Consider the following 13,227-nt stretch of genomic DNA (forward strand, 5'->3'; position numbering starts at 1 on the left):
GATTTTTTTAAAACATTGTAAAAATAGCAACAATTCAAAAATCCTTTATAAATATATGTATTGAATAACACTTCAACAAAATATGAATGTAAGTTCATAAACTGTGAAAAGAAATGCAACAATGCAATATTCAGTGTTGACAGCTAGATTTTTTTGCGGACATGTTCCATAAATATTGATGTTAAAGATTTATTTTTTTGTGAAACAAATGTTTAGATCTCTATCACAATCCCCAAAGAGGGCACATTAAGTTGATGATTACTTCTATGTGTAGACATTTTTATTTATAATTCAATCACTTGTTTATTTTTCAACAAGTTTTTAGTTATTTGTATATCTTTTTTTCCAAATAGTTCAAGAAAGACCACTACAAATGAGCAATATTTTGCACTGTTGTACAATTTAATAAATCAGAAACTGATGGCATAGTGCTGTATTTTACTTCTTTATCTCTTTTTTTCAACCAAAAATGCTTTGCTCTGATTAGGGGGTACTTGAATTAAAAAAAATGTTCACAGGGGGTACATCACTGAAAAAAGGTTGAGAACCACTGTGTTAAAGAACTTGCAAGATGTGACTTTAACCTATTGAAACACATTGGAATCAAATGGAGTAGAGATGGCGAGTTTAGAGATCAGTGTCCTGTTACCTCATTAATTTGAAAATGACAAATATTTGTGCAGTTGGACTCTAAAATATTGTGGAAAGACTTCCAAAAAGTGGGCAGTATTAAAAGGGGACCATACTTTTTACAGCCCGGTGTCTGATTCCAGGTGATCCATTGAATAATAATACCCTTGGTGGTTTTATAGGCATATATTCTTAGCCCCTTCCTGCTGTATCACTGATAATAATATAATACCAAATTTCTTGTAAAAAAAAAAATGGTATCGGGTTAGAGCCCAGGTCGGAGTTGTCTCAGGAAGTATTACAAATGTATGTTTAAAATGTTAAATTTGTAATTTTGCACCAAAAACATAAATTTTTGAACAATTTATTTCCCATATTTTTTTAGTATAAAACATGCATTAAATTAAATTAAAGTTTTACTTAAAAAGTATACAATTAATTTCACATAAATAAAGTTTGGGGAAAAAAGATATTGTGTTTGTGGGGGTCTTCTAAATAAAATACTGCAAAAGGCCCCAATTTTGAAAAAATACATCTTACTCAAAATAAATACAAGTGCATTAATTTTTTTCAAGTTGAATAAAATTATGAGTCACTCTGATAATTCTTTAAAAAAAAACAACTTTTAGATATTTTCATTGTTAAGATTTTTTATTTTTTCCGATTCAAATCTCATTTTTACATTATAAACATTTTTTCGCTTTCAAATTTCCAGAATTTGCTCTACAGTTGTCTCTCGTTTATAGCTGTTAATTGAATGGACATGGCCATGATAAATACATTTCTATGAAGTATAGTAATCATTAATTACAAATCAAATATTTTCATGTAGCTAGAGTGGAGGTCGGCAACCTGCGGATCTCGAGCCGCATGCGGCTCTTTAGTGCCGCGCTAGTCGCTCTCTGGATCATTTTTAAAAAAGGATTAAAAATGGAAAAAATGAGGAAAAACCTATTTATTTTGGTTTTAGTATGTTTGTTTATTTGAGGACAAACATGACACAAACCTTCCTAATTGTGAAAGCCCACCGTTTAATATGTTTGTGTGTATGCTTCACAGATGAGAGTATTTAGTGAACATTGTTTTGTCCTACTAATTTCGGCGGTTCTTGAACTCACTATAGTGTGGACTGTGACGCAACAGTTTGCTTACATGTAAAATATTCCACCCCTTCTTTGTCTCATTTTGTCCACCAAAAGTTTTATGCTGTGCGGAAATGCACAAAGGTGCGGTATGTTGATGTTATTGACTTGTTGGAGTGCTCATCAGGCATATTTGGTCAGTACACGACAGCAGGCTAATCAATGCTAACATGCTATTTAGGCTGGCTGTATGTACATATTGCATCATTATGCCTCATTTGTAGCTATATTTGAGCTCATTTAATAGTCTTTATTTGTATCCTCTTTGTATACAATATAGTTTTGCATGTCTCATGACACATTATCTGTTTGTAATATTGGCTGTATTTTTGATAGTTGTTTGTGTGCCGTGTTGTTCCAAACCACAGCAAACGTTACCTTGCTTGCCAAAGATTGTAATAAATCCACTAGAAGAAGACAACCTGCCGTTTCTTTTGACCTGGACACACACATCTATACCTTTGGCCATTAAAAGCCAGTCATTTCCAGGAGTTATCTCACCTTCTGAGTAGCCTCTGATTTACAAATGGTTTCTAATGTTGTAAAAATGTGTAGAATAAATATTACATTTCAACATTTCTGTCAAAAAAGATTTACTTCAGCCTGCGACACATAGTCATTTTGATAGTAGGGTAATATTCATCAATAAAGTACTATCTATCTATCTATCTATCTATCTATCTATCTATCTATCTATCTATCTATCTATCTATCTATCTATCTATCTATCTATCTATCTATCTATCTATCTATCTATCTATCTATCTATCTATCTATCTATCTATCTATCTATCTATCTATCTATCTATCTATCCAATATAGCTAATGTAGACACTTATGTCATGTGTTGTCTTCATTGTAGCACTTATATACAGCTTTTAATTTTTAGCGGCGCCGACAGATTTGTTTTTTGTATTTTCGGTCCAATAAGGCTCTTTCAACATTTTGGGTTGGCGACCCCTGAGCTAGAGCATAAAAAAAAAATATTTCCTATCTTCTAAATAAGTTTTTCAAATTGATAAGAGTCATGCAGACATGAAATAACACCCTTTTAGACACCTTTGCACTCTTTTAATCCAGTATAGTAATGCTGCCTGAGGCTGAGCCAATTTGTGGCCATGATACTGAACAGCATGCTCTGAGTGGTTTGGTTTCCACTAGTGTAGTATTCCATCCATTCTTTTTTCTACCGCTTGTCCCTTTAGGGGTCACGGGGGTCATTTGAGCCTATCTTGGCTGCATTCTGTCGGAAGGCAGCGTACACCCTGGACAAGTCGCAATTGCATCGCAGAGCCATAGTGTAGTATTGATAGTTGTAATTCATTAAGCCGTTTCATGCTTGTTAATACCAAATTTAGGACCAAAAAAGTTGTAGAATATGTTTTAAAAAAAAGTGAAGCCGGAGTATTTGATGCGCACTGTACTGTTTTTTTTTTTTTTTTAATACTCCAAGTAGTTATGGTTGTTTTTCCCGTGCATGGTGGTGCTGTCATTAGTTACTTCTAAGAGAAGCAAGGGCAAATAAATATGTCTTTGATACTCACATAAATATAGCATTGTGTAAGCAAATTATGTAAGAGAAGTTAAGTCCCTACCTTTAGTCAAAAGTGATTTATCCATCCATCCATTTTCTACCGCTTATTCCCTTTCGGGGTCGCGGGGGGCGCTGGCGCCTATCTCAGCTACAATCGGGCGGAAGGCAGGATACACCCTGGACAAGTCGCCACCTCATCGCAGGGCCAACACAGATAGACAGACAACATTCACACTCACATTCACACACTAGGGCCATGACCCCCCATAAATCAATGATTTATGACCCTCAAGGTCAAAGGTCAATGATTTATGAGGGGTCAAGTTCAAAGGTTAATGATTTATGAGGGGGTCAAGGTTAAAGGTCAAGGTTAAAGGTCAGGTTCAAAGGTCAGGTTCAAATATCAAGGTCAAGTGGGTGTGGCTTACCCGGAAGAGGGTGGAGTTAAGACCGGCGGTGGGAGTGGTTAAACCAGGAAGAGGGTGGAGTTTTAAACAGAAAGAGGGCAGAGTTAAGACCTGCGGTGGGAGTGGTTAAACCAGGAAGAGGGTGGAGTTAAGACCTGACAGGGAACAGAGGAGGGTTCAGTTTTTTTAAGAAAGCAATGTCATCTGAGCAGCATGTGACCATATATTTGATAGTTTAAATGTTTACGATCGTTTGAAACAACTTCCAGATTTCGATGTATTGATGGCTGGGAATGTTACGTGTGGAGATGTGGACACGCACGCACTTCACACACACACACACACACACACACACACACACACACACACACACACACACACACACACACACACACACACACACACACACACACGCAGAGGAGGGGTACAAAAGGGCGGTGTAAGGCTTAGTCATTATTTGGAGCTTTATACGTTAGCGTAAAGACTTTGTTCGATTCGGTCATGATTAGTGAAACGCCTGTTTCGATTTATAAAAATAATAAAACTTACATTGACGCTCCACAAAAAAGTCGAGTGTTTCTAAATCGTATTCAGATGCCGCCGACCGAGTCTTTGCGTGAGAAATGGGACTTGGAAGGGGAGGGATCTTTTGGATTTGTATTCAGATACGAAATGGGTGATATCTGCTTATTTCAGCTAAAAGAAAGAAGAGACGGAAGCCCTTTCTCGATATTTTCATCGTTATCTACCGTGGATTGGGAAGTTTTTGGTGGACACGCACACACACACACACACACACACACGCACGCACGCACACACGCACACACGCACACACGCACACACGCACACACACACACACACACACACACACACACACAGGAGGGGTACAAAGGAGGGTTCAGTTTTTATGGGAGCTTGAGAATGTCGTATGAATAGCAACTGGCCACCCATTTGACAGTTTAAATGTTTACGATCGTCTGAAACAACTTCCATACCTCACGAAAACATATTTAAACAGATGGAAAAAACTATCGCAGAACACAGTGTCACGTAGCAACTGGTCTTTACGGTCGTTTGAATCAACAGGTCAGTTTGGGGTACAAAGCAGGGTTCAGTTTTTACTGACTTCCCATCTGACAGTTTAAATGTTTACGATCGTCTGAAACAACAGGACACGCACGCACGCACACACGCACGCACGCACGCACGCACGCACACACACACACACACATACACACACACACACGCACACACACACACACACACACACACACACACACACACCATTACCTCTGCTTTACCACGTTATTAGACATTGGTTTAACTCCATTTAAGCATTTAAACGTTAAAAGCATTGCACTTGTACGACGTTGTAATACTTTTTTTTTTACCAGCCGATGACGACGAAGTGAAAGACGATGAACTTTGCTTAAACGGTCTTACAAAGTTGGAAGATGATTATCGAGGTGTGTTTAAACCTTCGAATTATTTAATATTGTGTGTATTCATTATTTTGTTTTATAGAGGATTTACCGTAAGATCCTAACGCGATCGTTTTAACACAATCGCAGTCTGGTGAGTCAAATGATTCTCATTTTACAAGAAAAAAAACATGCGGTATACAATACATATATACATATATTTACTTACATCTCCGGCTCGCTCGTCTCCCTTAAAGCTGGCGGGTCCGTCAACGGCCGTTCCAGGCAGAGGAGAAGGCTTGATTGCGCCAAAGACTCCAGACATCGAATCCTTGCTCCGAGGGGAAATCATCGAAAACGACGGTGAATGTCCGACAGGCACCCGCTGTAAGTTTTTCTCGTTTTCTGTAAGCTTTTTAAGATTCTCAGGAGCTTTAAAGAACTCCTCTCACTCCTCTGTCTTTCGCTCAAATGAATTTCCCGCCGGGAGTAGTAGGCGGGGACTGATTCCGGAGGTGGGCGGTTGTTTCCGCCAAGCAACCTTCTGGTTGAAATGGAGTGTGGATCAAGATGGATCCCTACTCTATATTCTTTTATTTAACCCAATGTTTTTTAAATACGTGTATAATGCTTTATATCCTATGTGTTGTGAATTCCATCCTACAATATCTTCCAAGGAACCCAAAGAAATGTTACCACACCTCCCGCTTTATTTATTCTATAGATTACCTGAACTATTTCATAAACTAAATCTTGTCTTGTTTCTGATGCTATGTTTTTTTATGCTCATCAATGCACTGTTGGACTGCGAGCACACAACTACTTTCCTTGCTTTGTTTTCCTCTATCCAGTTAACTGCCATATAAATTGCTACCAATTCCCCCGTAAAAACAGATAGTTTATCACTGATTATTTTATTTAATACTATGTTTCCTTGTGGGATAACTGCTACAGCTCTTACCTTTATTTTTCTATATAGTTTTTGATGCATCCGTATATATCATATCTCAATCCATTTTTCTATCCGGTAACTATTTAAATTTCTATTCTTTAGTAATTGCATGTTTTCTTTTGGGTTATCAAACATCCACGGTGGTATTGCAGGCATTGGTACCGTAGGACTAACTTTAATATTGTCAATTTTAACTTTATTACATATGTCTCCTATAATCCACCCAAAACTATTCTTTTTTGTTTTCTCTTTTTCTTGGCAGATTGGTAACACTGGACAAGTCGGATATCCTTGCTTGGATCCTTTTAAAGTTGCCCGATAAACTGCTGAGAGTTGATCTCTCCTCTTGTCCAAAGGTTTTTCGTTCATTTTTACTTGTAATACTGCCACTAGGGTTGATGTAGTAGCTCCACAACATAACCTTAAAGCCTGTGACTGGATCCGGTCTATTTTCCCAAGTCATGTTTTTGAAGCAGATTGGTAAATAATGCATCCGTAATCAATAACAGATGGAATTAAAGTTATAAATATATACATGTATTGTTTTCAACGTTAACCTATCAGCCCCCCAATCATTACCCCTCAAAGACCTCATTATATTTAACACCTTTTTACTTTTTCCCCTATTTTTTTATTTTCCGTTGGAACACTCCTGAAGGAATAAATAAAGTACTATCTAATCTAATCTAATCAAATCTATTTTGCTGATGTGGGTTGACTAGTTCATATTTTTATCAAACCATATTCCTAAATATTTAAATACTTGTACCTCTTCTATATTTTCACCTTAGAGTTTTTATTTGGAGCTTGTTTGGTACTTTTGTCTTTGTAAAATGTATGACTTTTGTCTTTCCAACAGAGAATCTTAAACCTCAAGCCGTTCCCCAGTCTTGAACATTATTTACCACTTTGTTAGTTTTTTGATTATTTCTTTTGACTCTAAATAATATACTAGTCTTTCATTAATCTTTTTTTTTTTTCCATTACTTTTCCCCAAATTTATAATTTCCTGCCTCTTCCGGGTCTTACCCTGACTTGCATATTGGAATTGTTACCGCTAATTTTCCCCTCTGCCGGTCATTCTCCTTCTTCATATATCCTGTCATATCATTTCAAGACCACTTCTTTGACGATGCCACCTAAGTTTTTGATCATTTGATAACCCGCTAGGTCTTTCCCCGGTGACGTATTTTTAACCTTTTTCAAAATTCGAACCATTTCATTCAAAGAAAATGTCATATCCATAGTGTTGGTAAAGCTATTAACGTTGTCTTCCATCATTTCCCCAATATTTAAACTCATTGTTTTTTCTCTCTTTTGTTTTTCCACATTTCTCAAATTATCATTACTGTGAACTTTAACAAATGTTTTTGCTAAAGGTTCTGCTGTTTCTTTACCCGTGACTACATCTTCTTTGATAAATGTGGCACATCATCCTCTTTACCCTTCATTCCTATCTTTACGAATCGTTATATATCCTTTTATTATAAAGTTTAATTTTGGCTTCAGCCCTGTTTCTTGAATACAAATTATACGTGGTTTAGTTTTCATATTTTTAATATATCCCTTTAATTCATGTTCGGTTGCTATCAAACTTCTGGCATTCCACCGGACCATTAACAGGGTGTTGGAATGTGGTAACATGACTCCGTCACGTCTACTCTCCGTAGTACAGCTTGCACCCGGTACCAAGATAGTTCTTTCAACAACTTTGATGCTGCTTTGACAATTATTTTGATCTTCTCAGTCTTATTTTTACTTTCATTTTGTATCAAAGCTGAGTTGTGCTCTCTGGTTTATTTTGCAAATGAACCGACAGAACATGATCATGTACAAGACTCGCCTACCCACAATGCACTGCAGCCCAACGCTCCTGGTCGGATGTTTTTTCCGGGGTTCATGGAGAGATGCGGTAAAGAGTGGTAGCCAAGACACACGGTCACACACGGTCACACACGGTCACACTCGGCAATTATTTTGACCTGGGGAGCAGATATAGAGGAAAAAATGTGTCTGGGGGGCCGGGATATCTGATTTTCAGGTACAAAAAACTTCACAATGACACAAAATAAACACAACAGTTAAACCTCACACTAAAAACAAGACATTGACTTGTACGTTCAAAAGACAGAATAGAACAAGTCAAGACATGCAATGCCATCTACAAAATGTTATGTAAATGTTAGTCATTACACACGCGGCTATGGTTTTGATGTATTTGTTACAGACATGTTTACGTCAAGTAACATCACATGGTTCCATTTGCACCTTTCAACAAATCTGAAAAGGAATATTAAGAAGTAAAACTTATATTTAATCCTACCTCTTCTCCGAGCACACGGTGACCGTACATACGGGTCGAAAAATGTTGACCTAATTCAGCATTTCTCAAAGTGTGGGGAATAGAGACATGACAGGTGGGGGCTCGAGGAAAGGGAGGAAATTTTTTATTTTTGATTTTTTTTTTACTATGCTTTCATTTTCTATACACACTGTAAATCACTTTGTGATTCTGTCTGTGAAATCCGCCGTATAAATAAATGTAAATTACTTATTTTTCCTGTAGGCTTTAAATTTCTCGGCAGGAGCGAAAGTTTGACAGACATAGCAACAGTAACTTTTGCAGGCAGGGCTAAGAGGAACAAACTTTCGCGCGGATGGGTAGCAGGCTAATGTGCGAACCACAATTACACAAAATGGATACATTTGCAACTCGCACCTCAAAGGTCTGCGGAGAAACAAAAATATGACGGGTCTAATCAACCAAAAAGTCAACCTAAAAGAAAATATGGCGAAGGGTATCTTGCTCTTGGATTCACGGCAGCGGAGGTGGGGGCAGAGGAGAGACCCCTGTGTGTTCTTTGTCTAAAACGGCTAGCAGCAGACAGCCTGAGACCCAACAAAGCAAAGAGACAACTCGAGACCACACATGATGTCCAATAAATTGTTTTGTTGGGGCGATGGGGGTAGGTGGGCCTTGAGTCTAAAGTGGTGATGACAGAAAAAAAAAAAGTTTGAGAAGCCCTGACCTAATTGTACGGATCTCACTTTAAACGGCAAACCGATCATTTAAATGTTTTCACTTTGAATATGAAACGAGGAGTAAAATGTACAATATTATCAATTATTTCACAAGGACATGTTTTAAGGATATCGTACAGTATAATTAAATCTAAAATGAATGTGATCACTTTCAGGATCATTTTATTTTTAGCCAGTAAACAACTGTTATGTACTTTTGAATCGGGTTTTCCCCTTTAAATAACAAAAATTATAGAATTTTACAATATTCATTATTATTAAATATTAAATGTGCCAACTAGTTTTACGGCATACATCATCCCCCCTTTACCCATTTGTTAAAAAGACGAAAGTTGATGCGAACGCCTACGTGCTGTCAGAAAACTAAAAGAAGAAGAATGCCTTTGTGCAATTACTGCTAATAAATCAATCAATAAAATGCATCAGTCAAATAGTACAGGCAACTTCGTTAACATGGAGCCACAGACAATTTCATTCAAAAAGTCCCAATTGCTAACATAAAGATACAACAACAAATAAAGGCAAAGAAGGCCTAGTAGGTAATTACAACAACAGACAAAGTATTAAAAATGTCGGTCCAATAACTGCACAGGGATGGGCAGAGCCAAAACATGTGTAGCAAGTAAGCTGGAGACTGTTGACACTGAAATAAGGCTATATGTGGCACAGATACAAGATTTATAAACTCTACTTAAAGCCCCACTTAAGAATTTTCAGTTTTGGTTTATATTGGCCGCACCAGTGAACCAAAGCGATGGCGTTTTCCCAAAAGGAAAACCACATTTACCATGAGGACTAGCGCATATAGCGTCAAACTGACACGATAATGCCACAATGATTCTGTATTACTGAACTTTCCACAGTAGGAACCTACATTCGTTTTCTACCACTTATTCCCTTTTGGGGACGTGGGGGTCGCTGGCGCCTATCTCAGCTACAATCGGGTGGAAGGAGGTGTACACCCTGGACAAGTCGCCCCCTCATTGCAGGGTCAACATAGATAGACGGACAACATTCACACCAACCTACATATTTTACTCAAACCTTATATTTGCAGTTTGAAGTCACTGCATTGTTTTTTCCTTGTACAGTTCTTTTGAGTTTGTTGCGTGGTTGGTCAGTGTGGAACTGCAAAGTATCGCGCTGGTGGGTATTTATTGCTACCACACAAATTTCCAGTAGCTAAAATTAGTATTATTATTCTGATTTGAGCATTGAAAGTCACTTACTAGTTTAGCAGGAACAGATCCAAAGCAGCATTGGTCTAAAATCTCTTGTCTTTTGACCTCACGCAAGTTAGTGAAAGTCGTGCCATTGTTGATCCTTGATTGTCCCTCCCTTTTTTTTTTTTTTTAAAACCCGATTCAAAAGTACATAACAGTTGTTTACTGGCTAAAAATAAAATGATCCTGAAAGTGATCACATTCATTTTAGATTTAATTATACTGTACGATATCCTTAAAACATGTCCTTGTGAAATAATTGATAATATTGTACATTTTACTCCTCGTTTCATATTCAAAGTGAAAACATTTAAATGATCGGTTTGCCGTTTAAAGTGAGATCCGTACAATTAGGTCAGGGCTTCTCAAACTTTTTTTTTTTCTGTCATCACCACTTTAGACTCAAGGCCCACCTACCCCCATCGCCCCAACAAAACAATTTATTGGACATCATGTGTGGTCTCGAGTTGTCTCTTTGCTTTGTTGGGTCTCAGGCTGTCTGCTGCTAGCCGTTTTAGACAAAGAACACACAGGGGTCTCTCCTCTGCCCCCACCTCCGCTGCCGTGAATCCAAGAGCAAGATACCCTTCGCCATATTTTCTTTTAGGTTGACTTTTTGGTTGATTAGACCCGTCATATTTTTGTTTCTCCGCAGACCTTTGAGGTGCGAGTTGCAAATGTATCCATTTTGTGTAATTGTGGTTCGCACATTAGCCTGCTACCCATCCGCGCGAAAGTTTGTTCCTCTTAGCCCTGCCTGCAAAAGTTACTGTTGCTATGTCTGTCAAACTTTCGCTCCTGCCGAGAAATTTAAAGCCTACAGGAAAAATAAGTAATTTACATTTATTTATACGGCGGATTTCACAGACAGAATCACAAAGTGATTTACAGTGTGTATAGAAAATGAAAGCATAGTAAAAAAAAAATCAAAAATAAAAAATTTCCTCCCTTTCCTCGAGCCCCCACCTGTCATGTCTCTATTCCCCACACTTTGAGAAATGCTGAATTAGGTCAACATTTTTCGACCCGTATGTACGGTCACCGTGTGCTCGGAGAAGAGGTAGGATTAAATATAAGTTTTACTTCTTAATATTCCTTTTCAGATTTGTTGAAAGGTGCAAATGGAACCATGTGATGTTACTTGACGTAAACATGTCTGTAACAAATACATCAAAACCATAGCCGCGTGTGTAATGACTAACATTTACATAACATTTTGTAGATGGCATTGCATGTCTTGACTTGTTCTATTCTGTCTTTTGAACGTACAAGTCAATGTCTTGTTTTTAGTGTGAGGTTTAACTGTTGTGTTTATTTTGTGTCATTGTGAAGTTTTTTGTACCTGAAAATCAGATATCCCGGCCCCCCAGACACATTTTTTCCTCTATATCTGCTCCCCAGGTCAAAATAATTGCCGAGTGTGACCGTGTGTGACCGTGTGTGACCGTGTGTCTTGGCTACCACTCTTTACCGCATCTCTCCATGAACCCCGGAAAAAACATCCGACCAGGAGCGTTGGGCTGCAGTGCATTGTGGGTAGGCGAGTCTTGTACATGATCATGTTCTGTCGGTTCATTTGCAAAATAAACCAGAGAGCACAACTCAGCTTTGATACAAAATGAAAGTAAAAATAAGACTGAGAAGATCAAAATAATTGTCAAAGCAGCATCAAAGTTGTTGAAAGAACTATCTTGGTACCGGGTGCAAGCTGTACTACGGAGAGTAGACGTGACGGAGTCATGTTACCACATTCCAACACCCTGTTAATGGTCCGGTGGAATGCCAGAAGTTTGATAGCAACCGAACATGAATTAAAGGGATATATTAAAAATATGAAAACTAAACCACGTATAATTTGTATTCAAGAAACAGGGCTGAAGCCAAAATTAAACTTTATAATAAAAGGATATATAACGATTCGTAAAGATAGGAATGAAGGGTAAAGAGGATGATGTGCCACATTTATCAAAGAAGATGTAGTCACGGGTAAAGAAACAGCAGAACCTTTAGCAAAAACATTTGTTAAAGTTCACAGTAATGATAATTTGAGAAATGTGGAAAAACAAAAGAGAGAAAAAACAATGAGTTTAAATATTGGGGAAATGATGGAAGACAACGTTAATAGCTTTACCAACACTATGGATATGACATTTTCTTTGAATGAAATGGTTCGAATTTTGAAAAAGGTTAAAAATACGTCACCGGGGAAAGACCTAGCGGGTTATCAAATGATCAAAAACTTAGGTGGCATCGTCAAAGAAGTGGTCTTGAAATGATATGACAGGATATATGAAGAAGGAGAATGACCGGCAGAGGGGAAAATTAGCGGTAACAATTCCAATATGCAAGTCAGGGTAAGACCCGGAAGAGGCAGGAAATTATAAATTTGGGGAAAAGTAATGGAAAAAAAAAAAAGATTAATGAAAGACTAGTATATTATTTAGAGTCAAAAGAAATAATCAAAAAACTAACAAAGTGGTAAATAATGTTCAAGACTGGGGAACGGCTTGAGGTTTAAGATTCTCTGTTGGAAAGACAAAAGTCATACATTTTACAAAGACAAAAGTACCAAACAAGCTCCAAATAAAAACTCTAAGGTGAAAATATAGAAGAGGTACAAGTATTTAAATATTTAGGAATATGGTTTGATAAAAATATGAACTAGTCAACCCACATCAGCAAAATAGATTTGATTAGATTAGATTAGATAGTACTTTATTTATTCCTTCAGGAGTGTTCCAACGGAAAATAAAAAAATAGGGGAAAAAGTAAAAAGGTGTTAAATATAATGAGGTCTTTGAGGGGTAATGATTGGGGGGCTGATAGGTTAACGTTGAAAACAATACATGTATATATTTATAACTTTAATTCCATCT

The sequence above is a fragment of the Nerophis ophidion genome, linkage group LG07, assembly GCF_033978795.1.
Source record: "Nerophis ophidion isolate RoL-2023_Sa linkage group LG07, RoL_Noph_v1.0, whole genome shotgun sequence".
NCBI classification, from domain to species: domain Eukaryota; kingdom Metazoa; phylum Chordata; class Actinopteri; order Syngnathiformes; family Syngnathidae; genus Nerophis; species Nerophis ophidion.